General features: G+C 44.9%; 1 protein-coding gene across 2 annotated transcripts in view; it reads left to right on the forward strand.

The window, feature by feature from the left end:
* tanc2b (tetratricopeptide repeat, ankyrin repeat and coiled-coil containing 2b) overlaps positions 1 to 27,690 on the forward strand; it is a 234,058-nt gene that overhangs the window by 8,259 nt on the left and 198,109 nt on the right. For both annotated transcript variants that reach the window (XM_061226928.1, XM_061226935.1), the window contains exon 2: positions 24,011 to 24,113. The gene's annotated coding sequence lies outside the window, so the exon portion shown is untranslated. The remainder of the gene's footprint in view (positions 1 to 24,010; positions 24,114 to 27,690) is intronic.

Below are 27,690 nucleotides of genomic sequence, written 5' to 3' on the forward strand. Positions count from 1 at the left end.
CCTCCTATTTGGATCAGGATTACAGACCTGCTAGGTTCTGCTGGAGAGCAAAATTGTGCTGTGATTTTCACTGGACAGTTAAGCCTGGTTTGTTGAGTTGGTGAAGCGTAATGGTGATCCACTCTTACTGGTTTTTATTTTTTGTGGAAGAACAGGTTTTGAAAGGGAAGGTTTGGATGGTGGCGTTTATTGAGAGCATCCAGAAGTCGTGTGAAATTGAATGTTGAAAGGCATGGCAACCTTCAAAGTTCATGCAGGGGTTTTGACCAGTCACGTCTCAATATAGCATTGCAACCAAAATTAGATTAAGCAGCAGTCATGAAATTGCTTAATAGGCATCATGGCATCCTTAAAAGGCAATTAAATACTTACCAAACCTAATGGAATCGTGACCTCTTAGAACTTGCATTTGAATCAGTCCGTATACTTGCGCAGTGACCGAATCCGATGGGCTAAATGGCTATTGCAGAACTGCTGACTTGATCTGACACTTTGTAAGTACTTATTCACCTTATCTGCACTTGATGTTGCTAGTTTATTGTGGAAGTCGCTTTAGACAAAAGCTTCTCATGCATGTAATGTGCACTTCGTATACCAGAGCAAGTCACAGATGTCATCAGTGTATGCTGACTGTAATTGGGAGTTATCATAACCGCAGCTGATGCAGGGAGTGGTATGCTTCAGTGTGGCTATATGACACAAGTCCACCGATGTCACGGGGCGGGATTGACCTGAGGTTCACTTGCCATCTTCCCTGCACACTCGTGAGAAGAGGTGCCCTACCATGCCCCCTGTAGTCCCTGCAGAGGTCTGAGCTGACCGACCCAACCAATGAACCAGCCGGGCCATTCCACGCCAACTCAAGAGGTTGCACCACAACGCCTTTTGGATTTTTATCTTTTTCTGTGTGTCGGTAGACATTCATGAGATATAAAATTCCTGGAGCTTCATACATTTCTTTTTCAAGTAGAGCGATTTCAAGTTTGCCTGGTCTAGCAATGTAAAAATGTGTCATGGCACAAAAAGCCATAAATCTTTGTAAAACGTGACTTTTGTTTTGGAGATATTCTGCCATAAACATTCTGCCACAAAATGTATTTCACCAGGGACCAATTTGGGGGGTCATATATCCATATAGTCATACAGTCCGCAGTGGCTATGCTGTTAATGGCAATCGGACCCATGGAGTACCAAAGCCAATTCTTTCTAGAAAAGTTGATTAAGGATGTAACTTCAACATATCCGAGGTAGAGGGTATGATGAAATTTCTGACATTGGTTTCCGGGCAGGTCTAAGTGTGCCAAAAAGAATATTCCATGTCTCAGCTAATGTTATCAGTAACATGTTTATCTGTGCACTATGGGATGGTACTCTGAGATTACACTAAATGGCAGGCATTTATATAGCGCCTTATCCAAAGCGCTGTACAATTGATGCTTCTCCATTCACCCATTCATACACACACTCACACACCGACGGCGATTGGCTGCCATGCAAGGCCCCGACCAGCTCGTCAGGAGCATTTGGGGGTTAGGTGTCTTGCTCAGGGACACTTCGACACAGCGGATGGTGGGGGATCGAACCGGCAACCCTCCGACTGCCAGACGACTGCTCTTACTGCCTGAGCCATGTCACCCCACTAAAAGTATGTTTAATTTTGGAGATATGACTGGCCAAAATTAGTCCCTTGTGAAAAAAACTTTCATGGCCAAATATCTCTATAAACGAAAGTAGATGCATGTGGTTTATGAATTCTACATACAAAATTATCTCTAGATACAAATTTACAAAGATTTAGGTTTTTCTTTACAATGTTATGGACCTCTAAATATCACAGACATTTTGTGTTAAGATCTAAAAACTCTGGAATGCTTTCCCTTTCATAGTGATGAAATTTCCACAATTGGACCATCCTAATGCCACCAACAATATTAAAAAAAAAAAAAAAAAAGAAAAGTTGCATGTTGATCATTTGCTGATGAGACGCAGCCTTGCAATTTGTGGTTGCAAAACGATTTAATGCTTTGTTTGCTTATAGGAAGTTGTTGTTGCTTCCGTCTATGATGAAATACGTTAGCATAGCATTTAGCAGTATACCAGAAATGTAATCCACTTTACCTCCACATTTCTGGAAATTCCTAGCTGTAGCTAGTAGGATATGTTAATTTGCAGGATAATATTGAGTTATTGTCATACTTTTTGTTAGTAGACAAATGCTGGTGAATCAGCGGACTATCTGAGCCTCACTGTTTAAGGCGATAAGTGCATCGTAAGGCGTCGGCTGCATCTAGCTCAAGGGGAAGGCTGGATGCTGGATGTTTTCTAGCAGCAGATAATTGGATGGATCCAATCAATCTGCAACTCAGAAGCTCTTCTCGGCCCTCGCTTGCTACGTTAGCCAATTAGCCAGCTGCTGCCACACAGTCCAGCTGCTGACGGCAGACAAATGAGAGTGCATTCATCAAAGCCCCAGGCCCATTTTGTCCCCGTCTGACCAAGGAGCTGTTGAAGACACTCTTTCATCAGAGCCCACCGCCTCCTGTGCGCCCTACGACCTTCGACCCTCTGCAGCATTTTTATTAATTACAGCGACAGGGACCAGTTTTGACTTGCTGCTCCCTCATGTATGGAACCCTCCTTCTTTCTGTGCAGATGAACACACTACTCATGCTATCTTTGTCCGCTCTTTTTACTGATTCAGTCGCCTCTGTCTTTGCCTCCAGATCGTTTGAGAAAGAGGTTGGTCACCCGTGAGCTTTACAAACTGAAAAACCTTGTTTTATACATTTGAGGACGATTTCCTTAGGATTCAACAATTAATAAATGTGTAATGTCTGCAGATATAGGTTAACGGTGGTGTCCATTTTCTCTAATGGCAGCCAGCAATTCAACTTAAGCCTGTCACTGGGTGTTTCTAATTATGATAGAGGAACAAAAAATAACTCTGCCAGATGGCTCAAAGTTCCCTGCGAATGTGTGGGCGCATAGCACAATCCTGTTTAAGTTTATGCACTAAAAATAGTTTATCCATATGCTGTAATATAAGCAAGGTTAAGCTTTCTTTTGTCAGTCCATTGCCAAATTGGGAAAATTATGTAAAAGATCCCTCTTCCTTTTCTTGCAGTGTGCCATTTGTCCAATATTATTGTTAATTTCCTTCTGTTCTGGGTCCAGACAATCAATGCACGCGTCTGCATTACCAGAGAAGCCCTTTGTAAAGCACACCTTCCCCAGGAGGGCAGGGGCAGTGGAGGATAAAGGAGTTTTTACCCACATTGTCTGTGTCAGTGGCCTTACCTTGGTGAACGAGCTGCCCATATGTTTGTCACCTTGACCGTTTTCTGGAGTCTCGCAGGTAAACTTGTTCTGCGGGAGAAGGAATCATGTGCTTTCTCTACAATTTTTTATTATTACTTTAATTTTAATTGAATTTAATTTATTGGGTTTTCTTTAAGGTCTGCACATAGAAGATACAGAGGTAGAAGAAGAAAAAAAGGAAATTCTGTTATGTTGAATATGTTACATTTTCTTAATTATTACAACATTCTCATTTTTCGACTACTCCGCAAACATCTTGACTTTCATGATATTTAATAAATTGTCCCCATGCTTTAAAAAATCAGTATTTTCCCTTTGGTGGTGTAAGTCAGTTGCTTGCTCCACAATTATTCATTAATTACAACCACTATTCAGTTTATTGAGAGACAGAAAATTGCACTCCAACCATAGTCTATGTGTTTACACACACACACTCATACAAACTGTACCAAAAGCCTGTACGGTTGCTTTACACCACAAATGGTGATAACCATTTCTGTACCTTGCTGTAATTGTCATCACTAATGTTCATCTGTGACTACAAGTGTGGTATCTCCATGCCAATACATTTACTTAACTGATACAACTTACCTGCTTGTGCATCGCTCATCTGCTCGCTGTCTTTCCACTCGTGTTGGCGAAGACCACCTATTGTTGACGCGCCTGTGCATGCTGGCTGCTCCATAATTAATGAGAGATTCGCCGGGAGAAATGGCAGGAGCGGCGGGGGGTGTAAGTGGGAGGGAGAGCGAGAGAGGAAGAAAGATGGGGAGGGGAGAGCCACACAGTCAGTCAGGCCCCGCGTTGCAGGCAACAGTGCGTGCGGCTGCCGGTTGCGCCATCGACTCTTGTGTGTGTCGAACAATGGAGGCCTCTCGCCCTTTGAAAGCGGCTACATTTGACTGAAGGGTTCCCGGCAGAACTGTATTGTGTTTCATATTCCGCATTTGCACAGGATGTGGCTCTGCAGCTGCTGCAGGGGAGAGGTGTGAAGCGTGTGAGCGGTACCCTCATAGTCCGTCTCATTTTTCTTTAAAGGTGGCCTCTGTCAGACTGTGCGTTGCAATGTCTCCTTCCTTCGCTAGTGCACCCCTTGTCTCACTTGTGTGATCGATCCTGCTGTGTCCATGCCACCAGCTCGTGAGGTCATTAGTGTGAGTTAGCGTATCGAGTCCCTTAGAGGTTTTGTCTTTTCCGTCAATTAGAAGTAATTGAAGTGTACTGGTTGTCTGACCCCCCCTTTGTAAAACAACTGATTGTGAATCGAGCAAAAGGCTAGTATCAGGGAGCAGGGATCTGTTCAGTACAGGAACGTGTTAAGACTATTATTGAGGTTGGGGGAAACTCATTGTATACAATTTTTGCCCTCCCAACCTGTAGCACAGGATATTTAGTGCAGTGTGTTTTCCCATTTGGCTTCTGGATATGAAGTGTAGTGATATGAATGCGTTTACTCGTCAGTCAGAAGGATCTTTAGATGATCAGTGTGGCTATCTCTCTTACTACCTTGGAAGAAACGTCAGTTGTCATTTATCTCCGGGATCTTAGCTGAAACAGCAACAGGGCTTGCAATGGATTTGGTGCTCCAGAATTGGAGCATATTAACCCTTTGAAGAGTTTTTGGAGTTTTGTATTTTTCTATGAAATTCCAAGTCAGTGTTTTAGAACAGTTAACAGAACATTTATGGAAGTTCTATGACACAGACTTAGAATAAAAAAAGTATTGCATAAACCTACTCTCCAAAGGGTTTAGACGGTTGAAAAGGAATGGGAAAACTGGAAAAGTGTGATTTGTACTGATCTTTATCTCTAAATGTGTCTCAGACCACACACAAATGTTATGTTTATCAGGCAGGTTCATTCTCATGTAGGAGCATGATGAGTGTTTGTTATGGTGATAATAACTGGCGCTTTAATTTAAGATGATCATGTAATAGTCCTAGTACTGGTCGGGTTCTCTTACTGCGTTTTGTGCACTGGCTGGGCTTCCTAAATGGACCAAGGTATGGGAAGCCTAGTGTATGGTTGAGGGGGAGAATTCAGGGAGATTCCAAATGAAAACATAACTGAGTTCATATGAGCAAATATCCCGAGGATGTCTTTGCTGAAACGCATTGTTTGCTTTGCAGGCTTTAGTTTTAAAGCAAGTACCACAAATACCACAGCCTTTTATAAACTACCATAATCTGATGCAGGAATGACCTCAACCTGGCATCCAGTGGAACTGGATCCAGATTTTATTGCGCTGTTATTGATTTGACTGGACTCCAGCGGTCCGTCTGTTTGGTGGAACGTGAGAGGAGTGCTACGGGCCGAGTCACCGAAGATGACGAACACGGCAGCAGGCGGTGAGGCTCCACTCGGTGGTTACAGTACATGTGGTGGCATGGAGTGCAGGTTGGAGTATTTCAGGCTCAGTGCTCATACCCGCAGGCATGCAGGCTCAGTGCTCATACGTGCAGGCTCAGTGCTCATACCCGCAGGCTCAGTGCTCATACCCACAGGCATGCAGGCTCAGTGCTCATACCCGCAGGCTCAGTGCTCATACCCACAGGCATGCAGGCTCAGTGCTCATACCCGAAGGCTCAGTGCTCATACCCGAAGGCTCAGTGCTCATACCCACAGGCTCAGTGCTCATACCCACAGGCATGCAGGCTCAGTGCTCATACCCGAAGGTTCAGTACTTATACCCCAAGGCTCAGTACTCATACCCGCAGGCTCAGTGCTCATACCCACAGGCTCAGTGCTCATACCCACAGGCATGCAGGCTCAGTGCTCATACCCGAAGGCTCAGTGCTCATACCCGAAGGCTCAGTGCTCATACCCGCAGGCTCAGTGCTCATACCCACAGGCTCAGTGCTCATACCCACAGGCATGCAGGCTCAGTGCTCATACCCGAAGGTTCAGTACTTATACCCCAAGGCTCAGTACTCATACCTGCAGGCTCAGTGCTCATACCCACAGGCTCAGTGCTCATACCCGCAGGCATGCAGGCTCAGTGCTCATACCCGCAGGCATGCAGGCTCAGTGCTCATAACCGCCGGTACGCAGGTTCAGTGCTCAGTGCTCATACCCGCAGGCATGCAGGCTCAGTGCTCATAACCGCCGGTACGCAGGTTCAGTGCTCAGTGCTCATACCCGCAGGCATGTAGGCTCAGTGCTCATATCCGCAAGTATGCAGGTTCAGTGCTCAGTGCTCATACCCGCAGGCTCAGTGCTCATATCCGCAGGTATGCAAGTTCAGTGCTCAGTGCTCATAACCGCAGGTACGCAGGCTCAGTGCTCATAACCGCCGGTACGCAGGTTCAATGCTCAGTGCTCATAACCACAGGTACACAGGCTCAGTGCTCATAACCACAGGTACGCAGGCTCAGGCTCAGTGCTCAGTGCTCAGTGCTCATAACCACAGGTACACAGGCTCAGTGCTCATAACCACAGGTACGCAGGCTCAGGCTCAGTGCTCAGTGCTCATAACCGCAGGCCGCCTGAAGCTGTGTCCGGCTGCTCCAGCTGTGAGGAGTTAATCACGGTGTGACCACATCACTGCCATCCCCTGGAATTAACTATCATGTCTGCTGACCGTAAACAATCAGGAGAGGCACCATTCAAACCTTCACACTGCTCTGGGAAGTTAAAACAAGGAGAAACGGTCCACTTTGGTGGAAATCCTTTTGCACCTTGCAGATGGCAGGTCTGGTTTTACCTGGTGAAATACCAGTTGGCATGAACGTCAAGCTAGCAGCAGTTGTGCGTTGGTTGGCTTTGGGTCCACCAGGAAGTTCATGACGGCAGAAGAAAGGCCACAGGTACTCAGTTATGCAGGCGAATGGGACCTGCCATTCACATTGCTTTAAAGTCGATCCAAGTTAATTCCACCAGACAAATCCACGACTAGAAATTGGAAGCAGACACAAACAATGGCGAAGCACAGAGCGGCTTTGTGAATGAGATAAAGGTCTCCGGATCATGCTTCCGAAATGGAGCAAGATCAGGACGGCAGTCAGGCTCCTGGAACAATGGGTGGAGGGGGTACTTTATGGAGAAATGGATCTGTTGGCACCAGTAGCCACAGGGATTAATGAACCGACCCCAGATGGGACAGGGAGAGAGGATATTGTTTCATTAACCGTGGTGCTTTCATAGTGAGATAAGCACGCATCTCAACAAAGAGCAGGATTCCTCCCCCATGATGAGGGATTTCAGTTATACAGAGAACCTGTGAGGAGGAGAAGGAAGAGGGGAAGAAAGAGCAGTGGGAGGAGGAGGAGAAGGAGCAGGAGGATCAGGAGGAGGAGTAGAAGGCATAATGTCTTTGCAAGGCGTTTTTTAAATGCCCCCACAGTGCCCTGTGGTCTCTGCTGGATGGTCGGAGGCTGATAGTGAGGCGTGTGGTGAGCCCGGCTCTGGGACACTCTCTCCTGCATTAATGCCGTAACGGAAGATGGCTGACAGGGTCCGAGCCGGGAGTGGTAGGCGGACGCGCCCATAGCCAGAAGGAGAGGGTTGACTCGGTCAGTTGCACAGCTGGCGGTGGGTGGGGGAGAAGACGTGGGCCGTACCACCGGCGGGGCCTGCACGCACCTGCCCGGGGCTCCTGCGGGAACTGGACATCGCACAGAGCCGATGAAGGCCGCCATTGTCTCCATCGTCTCCCTGCCCTCGCTTCCTAGAGGCGAAAGGAGTTAAGGCGTCATCTTCTGCTGCACTGTTGGATTGCTTTCCATTCCCTCTGATCCCAGTCTGGCCGTCACATTCCATTCTCAGTACAGAGGACCATTAAACAAGAGGCATGGGAGCATCCTTAGAAATCCGAAATGAGAACCATTTCAGTGGTAATTGCATGCAGACACACACACAAGCACGCACGCACACACGCACGCACGCACGCACACACGCACGCGCACACACACACCTTTTCTGTGCATGGGCATAAAAAGAAAACGATACTACTATAAACAGTGTATTCTATATGCCTGAGCCTACAATACGCCTGTGCGTTGAATAGCAGAATGGAAAGCCTGCAGAGTGGAGTGTGTCGTGGTCCATATGGCAAATGGCAGATGACATATGCTGCATGAAACATTACGCCTGCAGGTGTGAACCATTGCCTTTTGTCCCGAAAAACACCTCGGAGGATTGTGAGCATTACCGTAGCGTGCGGACTCCTATTATTGCTCCGGTTATGCCTGTGTTTTCAGAAATACTGTACAGTAGCTGAAATGGAAATCCAGCAGCAGAAGCCACTCGGTAAAAAATACGCTTTTATCTGGAGCCAATGAGAATGCGGGCAGTCAAATGAAGGCCGGGACTAGTAACGGCAGCACAATGCGACTGTAATTAAGCCCTCTTACGCTCAACAAAGGAACCAAAAGGTCTTCTGTGCTGCCGTCGACCGGGGTAGGGGCCGCCCTTGCTCGGAGGGGGCCGTTTTTGTCGGCCCTGTTTTAGAAACGGGCAGCTGTTAGCCGCTGTGCCTCCAGTCACTCAGTTTCATTCTTGTTCAAGCACAGCTCTCCATTGTTTTCAGCACGCAGAGTTCCTGGCCCGGTCTAAAAATACCACGCCAGCTCTGGCCCAGAAACACACATTCGACTTGTGAGTGGGAGTGAGAGAGGGAGGGAGACTGGAACACAGAGAGAGAGAGAGTGGGGGAGAGAGAGAGAGATAAGGAGAGAGGGAAAGATATGGGGCGGGAGGGAGGGAGGGAAGGAAAGCGAGTGCGCTAAATGCTTTCCGACGGTGAGTTCCCCTCCCGTGGAGGATTCATTTCTCAAAAGTAAAAGGTCTGTTTTTACCAAAGTGCTGCAAAGTTTCAAACCAGATTGCACACCACATGTATTATTATCTTTGAGGTGACATTTAGATTCATATTTCGGTTGTGAGCGGGGTTTGTGGCAGATTACAAGCAACTGCGTTTTCCATTACATATCCTTGCATTTTGCTTAGTTCTCATTTATTTGATCGCAAAATTAAACGCTATTGTCTCCTGTTATATACTCCATTTGTCAGTGCTGTTTTTTCACTCTTATTTGCTTAGAAGTGCGCCCCTGTGTGCCACGGCTCTGAGATGACGGCCCTGCGACAGGAGGAGAGGGGCTCTCCTGCATGAGGAGGGCTTATGTTTTTAGAGCCTCAGCAAAGAGGGGGGAGGTGAGCTGGCATTTAAAGGAACCCCTCCCCCAAGGCCAGGGTCAATCAGCCACGCTGTCAGATCCTGGGTGAGGGGCGGGCCGCTGGGACCCGCGCCTGCTAATGCTCGCCTAATGAGCTCCTAATTGATATCCGGAGAAATGGCCCCCCGAACGCTCCACCTCCCCCCCCCCCCCCCCCCCCCCCCCAATTTCCATCCAGGGTTCCACCCAGGAGCGTTTTCGCTTAACATTCAATGTAGTAGCTGATTCTTCTAACAGTCCTCCCCTGTGCGAACCAGCAGTACCACTGTACTGTACTTTGGATTAGGAGAAGGAGATGTACATTATCTTGAAGAAGAAGAGATTGGTGTGACATTGCTTCGTTGTACATCGTTCTGGATAATAGCGTCTGCTAAATGCTTTGTAATGTAATGTGATGTAATGTAATGTAAAACATTGGAACACTATAAAGCAACATAAATGTTTTTACCAAATAAAAAGAGGAGCGTTAAATAAAATAAAATAAAATAATCTTTGTCTCTTAGCACTCTAATCACGGCCACGAGTCTTGGTATTACATGCCACGTTGGTCCCGTCTCTGCCAGCTTTATTATCTAATGTGCTCGCTGCTGTAAGTCAGAATATATTGTGCTTCCTGCCTCAAACCTCATGCCGCTAGCTTACCTTCCTCTTCGCAGGGAAACATGAAACAGCCCAAACAGGAATAACCAGGGCCACAGCAGCACAGTGACATTCCACTTGGCTCTGCACATTTCCCCCTCTATCTCTCCCGGTGTGTGCCCTGAAACACAGCAGCGTCTGGTGCCCTGAAACAGTATTTGCCCTGAAACAGTATTCGCCCCTTTACCTCTATTATTGCATATTGGTCACTGAATGGTTTCAGATTTTTATGTGATATTTTGGCAAAGGGAACCTGAGTAAACACAACATTTATTTTTTTATTATTTCATTTATTTAATGAAAACTGTTCTCAAACACCCAAATCACCCACGTGAAAAGCAATTGCACCCAAATAATGGAACGTTATCCAGGTCCCGTTTGACGGTTGATATGACTTTCTTACTGCAAAGTGCTGTATTTGCTTTACACCAAAGATAATGTAGGTAGGCAGGTCTTTGGCACTCTTGGGAATTCACCACTGTTCCAAGTCTCCAAGCGTCCTGCAGTTGAAGTTAATGGCCCTCACTGTGATTTGGTGGAGTCCCAGAACCACAGAAATAATTTTGTAACTCTTCCTGGATGTATTTCAACAACTTTTTTTCTTGTCTCTTCAGGAATTTCCTTTGATTGTCGCATGGTGCACTTGTAGACCAACTTATAACTTACTTGGTGACAACTTTGCACTGATGGTAAGGCTCAATATTAGATTCAACAATAAAGCCTGCCTGTGTACAGCTGAAACTAAATATCAATTACATCTGATTGGTTGATTGAGGGTGGCACGGATGGTGCAGTGGGTAGCACTGCCGCCTCACAGCAAGGAGGTCCTGGGTTCGAATCCCCTTCCGCCGGGGGCCTCTCTGTGCCGAGTTTGCATGTTCTCCCCATGTCTGCGTGGGTTTCCTCCGGGTACTCTGGTTTCCTCCCACAGTCCAAAGACATGCATGTTAGGCTGATTGGAGAGTCTAAATTGCCCGTATGTATGAGTGTGTGAGTGAATGGTGTGTGTGCCCTGCAATGGACTGGCGACCCGTCCAGGGTGTATTCCTGCCTTTCACCCAATGTATGCTGGGATAGGCTCCAGCCCCCCTGCGACCCTGTTCAGGATAAGCGGGTTCAGATAATGGATGGATGGATGGTTGATTGAGTAGCTAAGCGGACAATTCCTTTTTCACATGAATAAAATGGGTGTTTGATAACCTTTTTTCATTAAATGAAATTATTATCGACAATCATGGTTTGTTTTTACTCAGTTTCCCTTTGTCTAATATAAAATGTTATCTACCATTCAGTGCTTCAAAAAAATCACTTTTTCACAGCATTTGGGAGACACTGCTATTCCCTCAATGAACACACACTCTCACGTGGGCACCTTTCTTGCTGCAACTGTTCTCTGACAACACCGTCAGCTTTGTGAGTGAGTTTTCAAAGACTTCACTATGTGTGTGGGTGTGGAAGCAGCTGACGCGACATATCACAACTACTCGCCTATATTCACTGATCGGTATAATGCAGACTGATTCATGGGTCCTGTCTCACAACGCGAATAAAGTTCAGAACATTCGGGTGGATGACGGGAAGAACTGACCCAAGCCAGCCGGGCAACTGTGTTTCACCTGTTCGTCATGTGAAGCTTTTCAAAGAATTTAGTATGCTTCAAAGATATGCCGGGTTACTTCACACTTGAGGAATCAGGGCCATAGTTCATGGTTCATGCGTTTGACAGGTAAAGTATCTGTGGTTTCTCCTAGTTGGTATGATATGTAACATTGGATGAAATGTTATTGTTCTCTCTGTAGTTGGGAAAAGCTGCACAGCCGGAAGCAGCATATGGCCCACTGGGAGCACTCCCGGAAACACTCATGTTGTGACAGATCCACCAGTGACTCATCTCAGTGATCACTGAATCACTCTGAATGTCGAGTGTCTGTTTTAGTGGGAATTCGGAGCATATTTCTGTAAAAACACGAGTGATGTGATTTGGTCCTCAACGGTGCGACGCAGCAGCTTTGGAAGATGGTTCTCAGCAGGCCTTCTCACCCATGGTGCCAACAGTAATGACGCTAATCGTGTGCGAGCGTGTGCATCGGTCTCTTGTTGCAACGTAGCGGGGAAATGGGAGAAGGTACGGACTCCCCAGAGTACAGGAAGTGACATGTACCCCTTTGGTTCTCTCTCTCTTTTTATCGAAGCACATAGGATAATGGAGCAGTATTCCATTGAGGCATCCTTAGAGACTGAGAGAAGTTTTGCTCCGAGGAGTCGTTTATATACCTACCTAAATTATGTAGCATATGTACAGGGTAACCCCTTAACCTTTCATAAAATGAGTTTGAAAATTACATGCCCAAAATAAAATGGTTACTATTCTTGAACCCTATTGATGACAGGCATAATAAAAGTATTACTAAAACAAAATGACAGAAGCTGAAACGCAGTGGAAGTGGAATTTTTTACTGAAACAATATTTTTGAGTGGATACAGATTGTGGTGGTGCCTGGTGTGGTTAGTAACACAATGGAGCCACAGCCAAAACACTGGAGAAATTCCCTTTCAAATTTCAATCTCTCCAAAAATGAGCATTCTCTGCCTTGTTTTTTCTAAGCTATGTCTAGGCAGTTTTCCAAAAAGGACACATGGAAACTACCTTATTTTTTTGTAGCAATAGCATCTTAAAATAAGTTATACAGATAGAATTGTGAGTTTCAACACTTTCAAATGGTGTGTTTTGTTACCTTAGAGATTGAAAATTGCACCGTGAAAAAAGGAAATTGTTTCCATTTGCAATGACTGAGAGAATTCTCCCTTTCAGAACGGTTATCATTTATTCTACTGCAGGAGGTCTACTGCAGAATTTCTTTGCCAAAAGGATATGGTGTGACCTGTAAATAGATTATTATGTTTCTCTAAAATGACGTCAGCATCATGGTTTAGAAGATTTGCTTTTCCCGTTTTAATGTGATTAGTTTTCATTTAAAACACGCCATGTTTAGGAAAGAATAGAATAGAATGGCAAATAAAGGGGAAATGTCCTGTTGCAAATGTCATGAAATATGTGACTGCAGCACATGTCCTGTTGCTATAAAATGCTTTGTAAGGGTAGACTACATTTAGAATACAGTTTAGAAAACTTTTTCACTACTGTTAAAAGTAGTGTTGAACTGAAAGGTACAGTTGTTTTTATTTTATTTTAGAATTCAGCCGTCAAAACGAATGATTTTGGTGCCTTGAGGAAAATGACTCAAGCTCTTGATAGAGTGAATATCTCTCATGTAATAGGATGCTGTGTCGGCCTCTGTACTTCCCAGCCTTTGTGTATTATATACATAATCTACCTTTGGACACCCGCGACTTCTCATCTCGCAGTGCAAATTGGCTGCCGGCTTCAAATGTGGCAGGTGTTTTTGAGACCAGGCGAGCGCCGCCACCCCCAGGATTTAACTGGAAGCTTTTGTTCTCCCGCACCCTCCCAGCGGCATTACCTCGGAGCCCCGGAGAAGAAGCCGCTCAGCCAGACGCCTTTTAAGGACCTTGGATAGACACCCCGCGACCTCTCCTCACCCTTGGCCTTTCGCCGGAAGAGTCCCGTTTGTTTGACCGGCAGTCCCAGGGGCTGCCGGCTAAATTCACGTTTTCCTCCAGGGTGCTGTCGCGCGCAATTGATTTAATTGGCGCATATTTGCGGGGTCGTTTTAAGGAGTACTTTAGGGACTCTCCCTGCTGTGCCGGTCCTTTGTCTGATTGCACTCGCCTTGTTTGGCGCATTCTTACTCCCCGACCTACAAGTCGGTGTCATGTTGTTCCTTTCATTCGGTCTCCTCTGAAGGTTAAAGCGGAAGCAGTCCCTGAACTGTTGTTGACTGTCTCAACCTCAGAGGCTACATAGACACAGTCATTCCATGCTGGTATCTTGCCGTTTTACCCCTTTGCTACTGGGGATTGCATTCTGTTTTGCCGCTTGGGTCATAGTTATCCAAACAGCATGTTACGGGACGATTGTTTTTTGTTTAAGGAGCACAGTGGCTGTTTGTGATGAGTTGATAAGAGGGCAGAAATTCCAGCCCATTCCAGCAGCTGCGTCCTGTTTCCCTGTAGCTGTGCTGCTCGCAGTGTTTATTTAGACCTGCCGTGGTATCCACTCTCCCTCAGACCCTGCCTCTCCCCGTGGTGACGTGCTGCTGGCCACCTGTCTGTGCACACCGGCGCCGTTCCGGAGGCTGCTCGACTTGCTCTCCCTGCACTCCCTGCTCTCCTTTCGCTCCTTCCTCTCCCTACCCACACCCCGGGGGGGGGCCTTGTGTTAGCATGGATAGGCCACTCTGATACGACAGCGTATCTCCCTTCGTCGAAAAGCTGTGCTCAAAATGTGATTACAAGCTACATGTAGCTGCTAGTAAAAAATATGAGTCGGCTGAATGCGTTGAAATCAGAAATATAAAAGGATGAACCAGAATGCTTGCAGAGACATTTTGGATAAAGTACATCCACTTCATCCAGCAAAATACCCATTAAATCTAAGAATATATCACATTCACAGGAGGGTTGGGAAGCTGGGATGGAGTGCGCCGTTTACTTTACTCTTCTGTGATGCACCTTGCATGGCAGCCAATCGCCGTCAATGTGTGAGTGTGTGTATGAATGGGTGAATGAGAAGCATCAATTGTACAGCACTTTGGATAAAGGCGCTGTTGGTAAAACAAAGTTTTACCAGGAACCAGTAAGATGACCGTTGTCACAGGAAGAAGCAGATCCGATGTTCGTCATTAGAAAACAGGAAAGTTTATTACAATCAGGAAAATGTTCCAAAGAGCAATGGTGTTAGGGATGTTTTAAAGGATTACGTTTGCATATATTCAAATATGTCTACAAATCCAAGTGTAACCTCTGATTGGTGGTAAGGAATTGTGCCTATCCCGAGCACCTCGGATTGGGCCATTCAAATCCTTAATGGTTGTGAGGCCTTGCCCCGCTCCCCCCTGGAGTCCAGTGGAAAATCCCCAGAGGGGGAACCTAGAAACTGATAGCGGTCATTATCATATGTGAAGTGGTCCAATACACAAATTTGTCTGTCTCCCAACAGGCGCTATATAAATGCCACCCATTTACCATATGCTGTTTTGACCGACGTATAGAGCATCCCTTGGTTTGTAGATATCACTCGGCTCATTTCATGTAGTGGTCAAAGCCAAAGCTCTGCAGGATGAGCAGTATTGATTCCGGGTGAATGAGGGAGCTCCCTTCCTTCCTGAGGCATTGGGATCCTCATAGGTGTGACCCTGTAATCAAGGAGCTTTGCAGCTGATAGTCCGTCTCAACATGGAATACATGGCATTCATGGAGAGGAACATGACTGTGCAATGTCATTAATCGTTAAATTATGTATAGGAGAGAATAGTTTCACAAGTGAAATGTATATATGTATGCTAGTCCTGGGAATGGTTTAACTGTCTTCCAATTAGGGCAGCAACAATTTCACATAATCAGATGTAATCGGACTGAGAACTTATTATAAGATGATTTTTTAAACTGCATTGGTAGTGAATATCTAACAAGTAATATTAGTGTGGGTGAGATGAACAGCAGCACAGATAGGCAGTCACCAGACCGATATATACCTGCAATCAACAGCTCGATTCCAGAACCAGTTGAAATTTGACCCTGACCGTCAAAGCGCTCATTGAGATGGAAATATGGGCCCATCATTAACGCATAAAGAGCTGGCATTCAGACTTCTGCTTTCTTTAACGACGCTCTGAATGAGCATGGCCGAGTGCCGGGCGGATGGGCGGATGCGAAACAAAGCCAGGGCAAAAAGCGCCCTCTCCCCCCTCTGCAGGGGAAGTGGAAGGGTGTTAAATTAAATTAGGCTATGGGACACAAGGCAGTCTGGTCTGGATTTGACAGCCTGTCTGAGGAGGAGGAGGAGGAGTGGTGGGGAGGGGGGTTGCGCATGGTTTTGTGGAGGAGGAGATGGGGGAGGGTGTGTGTTTGTCAGGGGCATTCACATCTCTCTCCAGCCTTTCCACTCCTCTCAACCCAAGGTCTCCATCCCCGCATTACCCAGCTGGTTCTCCGTCCACATGTTACCCAGCTGGTTCTCCGTCCCCATGTTACCCAGCTGGTTCTCCGTCCCCATGTTACCCAGCTGGTTCTCCATCCCCATGTTACCCAGCTGGTTCTCCATCCCCATGTTACCCAGCTGGTTCTCCATCCCCATGTTACCCAGCTGGTTCTGCGTCCCCATGTTACCCAGCTGGTTCTCCGTCCCTATGTTACCCAGCTGGTTCTCCGTCCCCATGTTACCCAGCTGGTTCTCCATCCCCATGTTACCCAGCTGGTTCTCCATCCCCATGTTACCCAGCTGGTTCTGCGTCCCCATGTTACCCAGCTGGTTCTGCGTCCCCATGTTACCCAGCTGGTTCTGCGTCCCCATGTTACCCAGCTGGTTCTGCGTCCCCATGTTACCCAGCTGGTTCTGCGTCCCCATGTTACCCAGCTGGTTCTGCGTCCCCATGTTACCCAGCTGGTTCTCCGTCCCTATGTTACCCAGCTGGTTCTCCGTCCCCAGGTTACCCAGCTGGTTCTGCGTCCCCATGTTACCCAGCTGGTTCTCCATCCCCGCATTTCCCAGATGAAAGCTGGGAAGCCTAAGAGCCCGGGTGCTGATGGAAGATTACGCGTTGTCTCTGTCTGTGCCACCTCTTTGTGGGCGAGGGGAGACTCCCCGTGAGCAGCTGAAGAACCTCAGTCTGTTCCACTCATCCAGCTGTAGGGTTTAAGCTCATTAAATAAGAAACCCTCTGACCTCTTCCTTTTAAGCCTGGCTGCTGTGGTTATTTTCGCTTGCACCCTTCAGTCTCTCGAAAGGAATGTAAAAGGTAAGGATGACCTTGGCGAAGAGGTGGAATAATTGTCTGCTAAAGATTGTCCGAGATTTATTTCTGTCGTAAAGGGAGCGGGGGGCCTGACACAGCGCTGATGGGAAGGGCTGTATCTTGCAGTCTGCTGGCATTGGACAGCTGCCATTCGCCCTGATGAACCCTGCGCTCCAATGCTAAATCTGGCCTCTGCACTGAAGTTAAGGAGAGTGAGGATGCTTGCCTCTCTCTCTCTCTCTCTCTCTCTCTCTCTCTCTCTCTCTCTCTCTCTCTCTCTCTCTCTCCCCCTTCCCTCTCTCATTCCCTCTCTCTCAATTCAATTAGCTTTTTTGGCAGGACAACTACAGTCATATTGCCAAAGCAATACAATACTGTACATAGTGAACATGTTACATGTAAAGATAAACATAGCAACTTTTTTTTCTCTTTAAGTTGCAAAGAGCATAACAAAGAGGATATTATATTTGTTCTAACATGAACAAATATGTCTAGTATAGGTAAAAAGAAAATGATCTCTCTCTCTCTCCATTTGTTTCTAATTCAGATTTATCCTCTTGGGGGCAGATGGTTCATATGGACCCCCCCAGCCCGACTGTCAGTCTAGACTGAAGTTATCCTCACTTCATGACTGATGCCCCCCTCCCCCGTTTACAATCCTCCTCTCCGGTGCTGGAATTAGCCTGGCTGAGGATCGGTGGTAGATTACAGGACTATATGTGTAAGCCATCTCCTCTGTCATCTGCTTGACGCTGTAATACCCAGACCCTATATACCATGCTGCACGCCAGTCAATCTCTACACACTTATCTAGGTTTCTCCTTTCCATCCCAAATGTTCTATGCCCAGTCATGCTCATGCTACAGAGCCCATATACAACCTCTGCTGTCAGTTGTGGAAAGTGCATACAAGCCTGCACTCGTATACTCTCTGGAACGCATGGTCTCACACCACAGTCTGCTGGTCACGCTCACACTGACACGAGTTGGAGGAACACGCTTCGTGAGGATCTCCACAGGGGAACTTGCCCAGCAGAGGTTAGCGGTGTGCGGTGTGATGCTGACGCACCCCAGCTGACTGAAAGCTTGGCTGACGCTAACAAACTCTACATGGCCCAGCAGGGCTGCTGGCCATAGTCAGCACTGGCGCAGCCCAGATTTCATACCAGACCTTTCACCGTTTGCTGCCCATATGGGCACTAAATTATTTTTTCATTCTGTTGAGAAAAAGGTCTCGTAGATTTTCACACCCTCTCAAGGTGACACGCATAAAACATTTGTGATGAGATAATAGCTTGATGATTGCTGTGTCTTAGGTTACTACAAGGTAATGGAATGGAATGTCCCCTTTACGTTAACTACTATGTCAACCGAATTGCCTTCACGTTTTTGTTTGGGCCCAAAGGAAAATAAATCAAGTTTCTATTATTAGAAGGAAGCCTAATGTTTGTTTCTAATAACGGTTAAGTTAACACTGACTGAATGCAGGGCCCTGTGCCTATACTTATTCCCTATTCAGTCTTTACAAACTGTACAAAGGCTAACAAGCTGTACATTGAGCAGGGAGAATTCTGGGAGAGCTGGCCCAGCTAGCACCTACCGGGCAAAGGCTGATTGAGGGAATTAAGGATGTTGCCTCCTTCTGCAGTTATAAGCCCTCGCCTGAGAATGCTGGAAAAGCAAACACCTTTGTACTCTTTAGCATGAGAATGGCTAAATCCTGGAGCATTAAAGCGGGACCCCCGCTCTCCTGCCCAGTGTCCTATACCACACGACCGCCAGGCTCCACGGTGTGTTTACACAGCATGTTATTGGATTGGACAGGCATAGACTTCCCCAGCCTGCTTTTACTATAGCCTGTTTAGTCTTTGTGTGAGTCTGCTCAGGCATGTCTGTGTTTGTGTGTGTGCACCTGCGTGTTTGCTTGTGTGCATGAATGCATGTGTACATCTTGTGTGTCTATTGGATCCAGGAGGGGCATGTTTGCATGAGCTTTCCTCAAACCTTTTCAGTACTTGGCCATTTATTTACACTCAGTGCGCAATTTATTAGGTAGACTTGTACACCAACTTGTTAATGCAAATATTTAATCAGCCAACCATTGTGGCAGCAACTAAATGGATAAAAGCATGCAGACATGGTCAAGAGGTTCAGTTGTTGGTCAGACCAAATTTCAGAATAGGGGGAAGAAAAATGTGATCTAAGTGACTTTGACCGTGGAATGATTGTTGGTGCCAGACAGGGTGATTTGAGTATCTCAGAAACTGCTGATCTCTTGTGATTTTCAGTCTCTAGCGTTTGCAGAGATTGGTGCGAAAAACTAAAAACATCCAGTGAGCTGCAGTTCTGTGGGCAAAAACGTGCTGCAAATGAGAGAGGTCAGAGGAGAAGGGCCAGAAGGGCCTGACAGGAAGGGGACCGTAACGCAAATAACCACACATTATAGCAGTGGTATGCAGTGCTATGCAGTCTGTTTTGGTTGCCTTGTAGACTTTGTGATATGAAGAACATGAAGTACACCATCTCTCCCCTGTCACACCTTTGTTTGTTCGTGGCCTTGCTTTTTCAGACTTTAGAGAGGTAAGTTCTGTCTGTGAGAACCGTGGCTGCTCTCCACAGCGACAGGGACGTGAGAATGTGAGCAAAGCGTCGGGTAGGAAGCCTGGCAGCGAGGACGTTTGTCAAACCGCCTTTGTCCATTGTGGCTGTGCCCCCGGGGCGAATCCGCGGCTGTGGTTTCAGTACTCTTTACTTTCTCTCTTTCATAAACTCGCATAATGCTAGGTTTGTTCGGAGCCCGGGGTGACTCACTGCTCGCTTTTACATACGCCACAGATCACTTGGCGCCGCCAGTGAGCACTCGATCTCCGTTGTCACGTGCGAGGGGCAAGGCCTGCCAGCGTTCGATCGCAGCGTCTCCCCTCCTCATTGTAAGTGGGAGTCCATCAAGTGTCCATTTTGCTTGGTTCAAGCGCATTGGATTTAACCTGCTCAGCCTAAAAATGAGATTGTGTAAGAAGTGATGCAGTATGACTGTGACTTTGCTTTATGTGTTTTGTTCAGTCTTACACAGGGTATTTCTGTACTGTGTGAATTAGGGATGGGCATTATCAGTATTAGATAGTTCGGAAATTTAATCAATTCATCGATTTAAAAGAAATCTATTTTTAGAACTCTCATAATAGGCTGTATCAAGGGCTCTCTTCTGCATTCACTAAAGACACAAAGGAATACACCTGCAAAATATGAAATGCATCTGTGAAGCCAGTTCAATACTTGTTGTACCTTAAAATGCAGGGACCATGTACAAAATGTACAAAAGGTGCTGTCATTTCTAAACGGTTCATCCGATATGGATGAAAATACCCTCAAATTAAAGCTGTCAACCTCATTGTCATTGTGTCCTTTCAAACTCAAAGTGCTAGAGTACAGAACCAAAGTAACAAAAAATGTGTCACTGTCCAATTAATTATGGTGTTCACTGTAAGTCTGACTGCATATTTCCCCTTTAGTAACACTGTTTGTAGAGTATATTACCGTCATAGTCATCAGGGCTCCAGACTAACGTTTTTTTTTTACCATCGCCCCGGAACAGTCCGGAAAAACAGATGTAACAAACTCGAAGTGAACATGGATCATCCCAAAAAGTTTTAGTTAGTCATTCATAGTGACTGTTGGCATACATTAAATACAATTCAAAGAATTGTGTCAAAAGTAGGCTAATAGTTTTATTTCAATATTATTGTTCTGTAACTTGAATTCAAACAATTATGTAAAGAAACAAGAGTGAAATCAATATCCCTGTTGAATTCTGACTTATACCCTCAATCCTGTGTGGGTGGCTGGGTGTTGGGTGGTTAACCATAATAGGCTACCAGGTAGAAATATTTCATTAGATTCATAATTTTTGCAAAGAGTCTCTGTCGTATATTATCATACGTTTGCTAGTCAGTTCGTGTAAGGACTGAAAAATGAAAGCTGTATAAATAAAATGTGTAGCAAAAAGTAGGCTACCATGGCAAATGCAACCAATATTCCTACCAATGAGGCCGTTTGTGCTTGCGTTACCATAGTAGGCTATGTAAATTTGCAGAATACTTTTGAGCTACTGTCTTGGTTTTTACTTGCACAGAACTGTTCTGATAACACAAAATCCTCCCGTGTCAGGACTAGGCAAATATATAATGCTGTGATGGGTAGCTAGCGAATGACAGTTGTTTACAGTTGTTGGCGGTTCTGGGCTGCCAACCTTTGACTGCTATATAGCGTGATATTCAGATATCCTCAGGATGATTTTAAGTTTTTCCTGAAAACATTTCTTAACGTCACTGTGAGGAGGTTCAGTTTTGACCTTTCTACAGATGTCCTCTCCTCTTCTGTTCAATAGAAGTCACTTGGTTATGTCATGTTCAACTATGGTCCATCTTATCGCTGTTACACTGATGATGCATCTCTCTGATACGCCGGCCGCCAGCATGCATTTCAGCTTGCCTACAGGACTTCTGAAGCTGGATGGCAAAGGTCAACTTGGCTAAAACTGAGATTCTATACTTGCGAGCGAAATCCCTCATCCAGAATGCTGCTGCTCGAAAAACCTCTGTGCTAGTCCTAGCGGGCACCTAAATGGACTGCTCTGCTGTGGCTTCAAAAGATTGTCGCGATTTGAAACACAGCCTTGTTAATATTAGCTTGCCAATTGTGAAAAAATCAATGTTGATCAGCCTGTCATGTACTATGTTTTAATTTTTTTCAACTAAATCCATCTATCCGTCTATCTTTTTGAACAGATTGCTTTGGAGTTCTAGACAGCTCTGCTGTATTTTTATACCATCGCATTTCACTTGTAATGCCTATCAGAGATTCAGAAGCACGTTACCCGGGGCTGGGTAGAGTCCATATGAAGGAGCTGAATACAGATATTGTTGTTAGTCCCAGTTCCTCCAGCTCTCTGTCACTCACATCTGTACTTGCCCATCCACCCTGGCTGCCTTCCAACTGAAGACCCAAAATGACCTGTGTCTCTGCCATAGAGTTGTGAAGGAAATATAAAATAAAATGTAAAAACTGTAGAATACATTGTGGAAAAGGCTTGGTTTACGTAGTGACGAAGCCGGTTTCTAATGAGGTCTCGCCTGCTCTGACTGTGGCAGTTCTATTTGATTTGCTCTGTTGTAAACAGGATTCAGATTGCCTCCAGCACAAACAATTTGCTTGTTCAACTGGACTTGCAGATTTTAGCGCTGTTCTTAGTTGTTACAAGTCTAGTGTTTTTCACTAGGCCAGACCACATTAGGATGAGAATTGGAATTCAACACAAACTTGTACCACTGTTTTTTTTTTTTTTTTTAAGGAAGTTTAAAGAACACAGAATATGGTAGCTGAATTCTGTGATGTAAATATTATTGTCGAATATCGACAAATAGTGCAAGCAACAATCAATGAGGGACGACCATAATGTAATCCACCTCAAGTGAATTCATTGTTATTTCATTGTAGGCTTTAGCTGAGAGCATTAGCTGAATTGATAATAATTCTACATCTTGGAAATCGAATAAAGCTGAATAGACTTAGAAAAGCTGTACAGAACAGTTTTTCAGAACAATGTTAATACAGGCTGTCATAGGTCAGAGGAATACCTACAGAACTGCTCTGGCATGAGTTCAAACTCACAATAAAACATGTTTCCCTCTGCTCATACTTGGGTAATATGAAATGAAATAAGTCTGTGTATTGATGTTGGTTTTGTATTTTGTATTCTAACACTGGTTCTCGGTGTCTTTGACTCCAGCTGTGACGGATCTTGTGGCACCTTTGTGATTTTATCTGTTTGTTGAAATGTGAAGCACATGGGCTTGACCTGGCCGCTCTGGGAGCTGTCAGTTTCAGACTTGATAAAGCCCCAGAGTCTTTAGGCTGGGCTGCTTGTTACATCCAGACGAACAAGCTTAAATCATCCTTGGGTACTTGGAGCATAAACAGAAACAGATCCACAGAGCCTAGCAGGCCCCACAATTTGGGCTACACTGCACCCCATACCAAACCTCCTACCCCCCCAAACTGCGTGTGGAAATGGGGAACTTGATAAAGATGCATATCGGCAGTGGAAACTGAAGTGAATGATTTTAACATACCACAAAGACATCCCCACAGACCTGATTTAGGGACTGGCCCTCAACAGGGCTGGAATATGTGTGTGCAGCAGGGCCAGGGGGCTCGTGTTATAAACGCCTGTCGGCAAGTTTGTATAATTGATCGTATCTAAGCTGTGAAGGCGGATCAATCAGTTCATCAACCAAGCTCCTCCTCTTCTAATCAGCTTAGATACCCACCTCAGATCAACTGCAAATCTGTCATTAAAATATTATTATTTTTTGTCATACTTTATCATAAAAATCTGTCTATCGTTTCCTCGACTGTGTTCGGTTTTCCAGGCGTGGTTTTGATGCTTTAAATGAATGTTATTTCGAAACCTGAATTTAAGGACTGTAAACACAGGCAGAGGGTGAGTCAACATGTCAGCGAGCCTTTTTCATTGATAGGGATGAATTTACAATGGTCCTGTAACAATGTTTAAACACAAAAATCTTACCTATTGTCTCTTTAAGGGAGATGTAACGTGCAGGTCGCATCCGCCCGTAAGGGGTTAAGTCAGTGAGGCAGTGCGCTGAGGTGCCTTTGCGGTCGGCGGGGAGTTGGAGAGAAAATGGCCGCCTGCTGCTCCCTCTTGGCAGAGGTCCAGAGCTGCTCGGGTCAAGGTGCGCTGGCGGCAACGGCAACTGTTCCCCTGAACCGGAGCCAGAGTTGCAAAAACGATCTTGGCAGATGACTCCTTCACCCCAGTTGCTTCCTTTATTCCATGTTCTTTGTGCTCCGGCCTTGGCAGCAGGTCTGCCTCCCCCTCCCCAGCCCCCCTGCCTTGGCGCACTGCAGCGAGGAGCCTAGACCCCAAAGTTTATTTGCCTCCATATTCCTAACCCAGGACCTCTCTGTGTGTTTACCCCTGTAGAGAGCTGTCGGATTTAGCGCTCAGGAATGGAATCGGGGCTGCGGCCCACCACAGAGGAGCACAAAGCCCGGCCCCTGTGAAGCCCTCCTGCTGCTCACCCATGGTAAGTCCCCCCTCCTCACCCGAAGGGCTCCTGGGTCCTCTTAGGCCTGTTTGACCCAGCTTTCGGTTAGGGGTCACAAAAGGTCAGTTTTGCTTTTTGAAAGGCAAGCAACAGCCTAGTTGTCGCCTTGGTGGAGACATGAAAAAACATTCTATTTCGTATTTGCTAAAACGTGATTTATTGGCTGCACAATGTGGATTATTTTGGGGCTGCTGATACACATTCGCTCACACTCCACACCATATGTCTTCATACTTTGGGTAAATGAATGGAGACATCAAAAGGCACTGGAAGCGTGGTCACCTTCTGCAATGGATTTTTTTGGAAAGTTCTGAATAGTACTTAACCCTTTGAAGCTGTATGATGCAATTTGTGTCAGAAGGCACCCCCCCTTTAACACAAAAACTCTTATTTCTGAATGTAGAATCTTTTTTTTTTTTTTTTTTTGCACTGGAGACTTGCAACTCCCAGATATGTTGAATCAACCAACACTAAAACTTACGTGATCGCCACCAAGCTGGACTGTTGACACGAGGCATGGATTAATGGATTCATGCTGTTGGCGCCAAATTCTGATCCAACCATCTGTATGCCTCAGCAGAAATCGAGAGTCATCGGACCAGGCTCCGTTTTTCAGTCTTCATCTGTCCAGTTTTGGTCAGCCTGTGCCCACTGCAGCTACATGGAGCTACAGACTGCAAATATGTATATGCCATTTAAATCACTGTCTTGTGGATTATGAGGCATATAGCTTTGACATGAACACTATCCACAATCCACTTATACTATCCTCTTATGAGCAAACAATTTCACAACGTCTATATGGTTAGCACAAGCACATGGAATTAAAGTTGTTTTTAATAAACATAGGCTTATATTTGTTGGAATCTACATACATGTGTTAAAAAATGCAACACAAATTCTATAAAATAGGTAAACATTCAAATCAGCTGATGTGAGCTACTAAAATACAGGAAAGAATTTGAGGATTTTTCTGGCGCTGCAAACACTCTCTCCTTTCCCCACACCACTTCAATGAACAATTCACAGCCATCAACAGTCAGAGCTGAGTAGTGCGATAGTAGCACATCATTGATACTATCTTTGATATTAATTCAGATTACATTGAAATGTAGGCTATCGTATCTTTTAAAATGACTTGTTATTTTTTGCATTGTTCACATTTTATTTCCTGTTACCAAATAAAATTATTCTTTTTCTGAAAATGTTTCTGACATAATGATATAATTGGTAAGATATTTGTGTTAAAACATTGTTACAAGACCATTGTAAATCCTTCCTATCATTGCAAAAGGCTCAATGGCTCGTTGACTCACCCTCTGCCTGTGTTTATAGTCCTTAAATTCGGGTTTCAAAATATACAGTTAATGGCCCGACACTCTGTACCAAAACATTGTATAACTTTGTACAATAATTCAAGCTCATTGGTTGTTTCTAATTGCCACAGCCAATGGCATTTCAACATCAGTGAGTTTTCAGAGCAGGGGGAGGGACAAACAGTATTGTGGTTTGAAGGTGTTTGTTGCTCTCTTGACTGTTAGAAGTCCAAAATTACCTACTGTACCTTTAAATTGAGACAGTTTTTCATTGTACAAGTGTTGCTAAAATATGCAGAATTTTGTAATGCAAGTAAAAATAAATAGGCACATAGCCTACTAAACTGCTGAAATGGAGCTGACCATATCTAATGATACCGAGTATTGTGAATTAATTGTTGTATTGCACCCATTCTTGAGAAATGGGACAAACCCATATTTTTGGTTGTTATTTTTATTTTTACTCTTTAATTATGCTGGGAAAATATATTTTGAAAGATCAAAGTATTGGCAATTAAACCTTGTGATGGGGCCACCTCCCAGGCGCCCGAAAAGTCATTGTATTGAAATATGAAGGAAATGTTTTATGATTTATGTAGCATTAAATACAAAATTATTTAATTATCTGTGTTATCAAAAAGTTTGCTATCTTGTTATTTAAGTAAATAAATAAACACCATTATAATGTTGCCCACCTGCAATTTCTGTTGATAATGTACTTTGCCTTTGTGATAAACAACACATAATATAATTTGTAACACAAAGAACACACTTTAGGTGTACCATACCAATCTTTTATTGATATAAATTCATTTTGTAAACCATTATGAATAAATATTGTAATATGAATATAACAGAAAGTGTCTATGAAATGAGGAAGTCAAGGGACTGCCAAAAAAGAGAAAGTAAACTGTGACTTCTGTGACAAACACCCAGCCGTACAAATAATTAAATAAAATATGTCATGGAACCTCCCACACAACGTTTCCACTCTATCCTGACAATAGTCAAGCTCATTGCAACGTTATATCTCAATGTTGCAAACATACAGTACATGTTCATAATTGACCCCAGTATTTGGGAATTGTATGAGGAGGGATACTGTATCTGAAAGACCAATACTCCCAACTCAAGCAATTAGTGCAGATTCAGCCTTCTGTTTACGTCAGTGGTCTACTGCCGACTTGCTTCCTAAGTGGGCAGAGGACACCTCAGACATAATAGCCGGTCCCTTGCTCTGGAAACCTGTTGTTTTTGCATATTTGCTCTCCGTGAATGAACCAAGAAGACATAGCTTAAGTTGATATCCACTGAATCTAGGAGATGCATTTCATTCGGACCCATTTCACGAAGTTCACCAGGTGAACAGTGGCCCATCTTTGTCCTCCAAAGTAACCAGATCTTAGGAGTCCCTGACAAAGTATATTGTGCCATATGCCTGGCTGAGCGGAGCCTGTTTGAAGTGAGGGTTCTTTTAGGGAACTTTCTCTAATGCAGTCATTGTGTGACATGGGACCGGGCAAGATAACCTCATTTGAGTTCAGTGCTGAGCGCATCCAAGTAAAATCATTGATCAAACCAAGTTTGATTCCGAGTTGATTGGGTTGAATAAGATATTCCAAGCTTGTGGTTGAGGCCTAAACGTGACGTCTATCCTCCTAGGTGCTGTCACTATAAATGCACTCTACTTGGGTCAAGTTTTAGAGTCTCGCTGTCGCGGCCTGGCCACATTCTTGGGAAACTTGAGATCCTTAGCTGCCAGCAGTTGGGGTAATATAATGAAAGTACCAACTCTGAAGTTGAGTTACCTTACATTTCAAACAACTCATTCCACTGTTCCATGAGGTTACTTGAAATGGCGATCACTCCATTGCATGGACAAAGCATAAATCCGTCCGGCAGACCTGTGGACTACCGAGCTGGCAAATCCTTTCCCCCAGCCTAATTTCTGCTAGCCCAATTGCCTGTGTGTACTGGAAAATACCTGTACAGAAATGTTACAAATCTGCTACAGCCTTTACCCTTTATCTTTTATTTGCTGGACATTGTATTAACAATAATTGTCCAACAGTTAGTAATTTTCTAAAATCAGAAATTCGATAAGAAATGAAGACAGCTCTTCAATGTTTGGGGGGGAAAAAAATCACAAATGTGGAGCTGGCTTTCTGCTTCACAGATATACTAAAAAAAAACAGTTTTAATGAACTGCACTGGGGCAGAACAAATGACCAATTTGCACA

This window comes from Conger conger, chromosome 2 (assembly GCF_963514075.1).
Source record: "Conger conger chromosome 2, fConCon1.1, whole genome shotgun sequence".
NCBI lineage: Eukaryota > Metazoa > Chordata > Actinopteri > Anguilliformes > Congridae > Conger > Conger conger.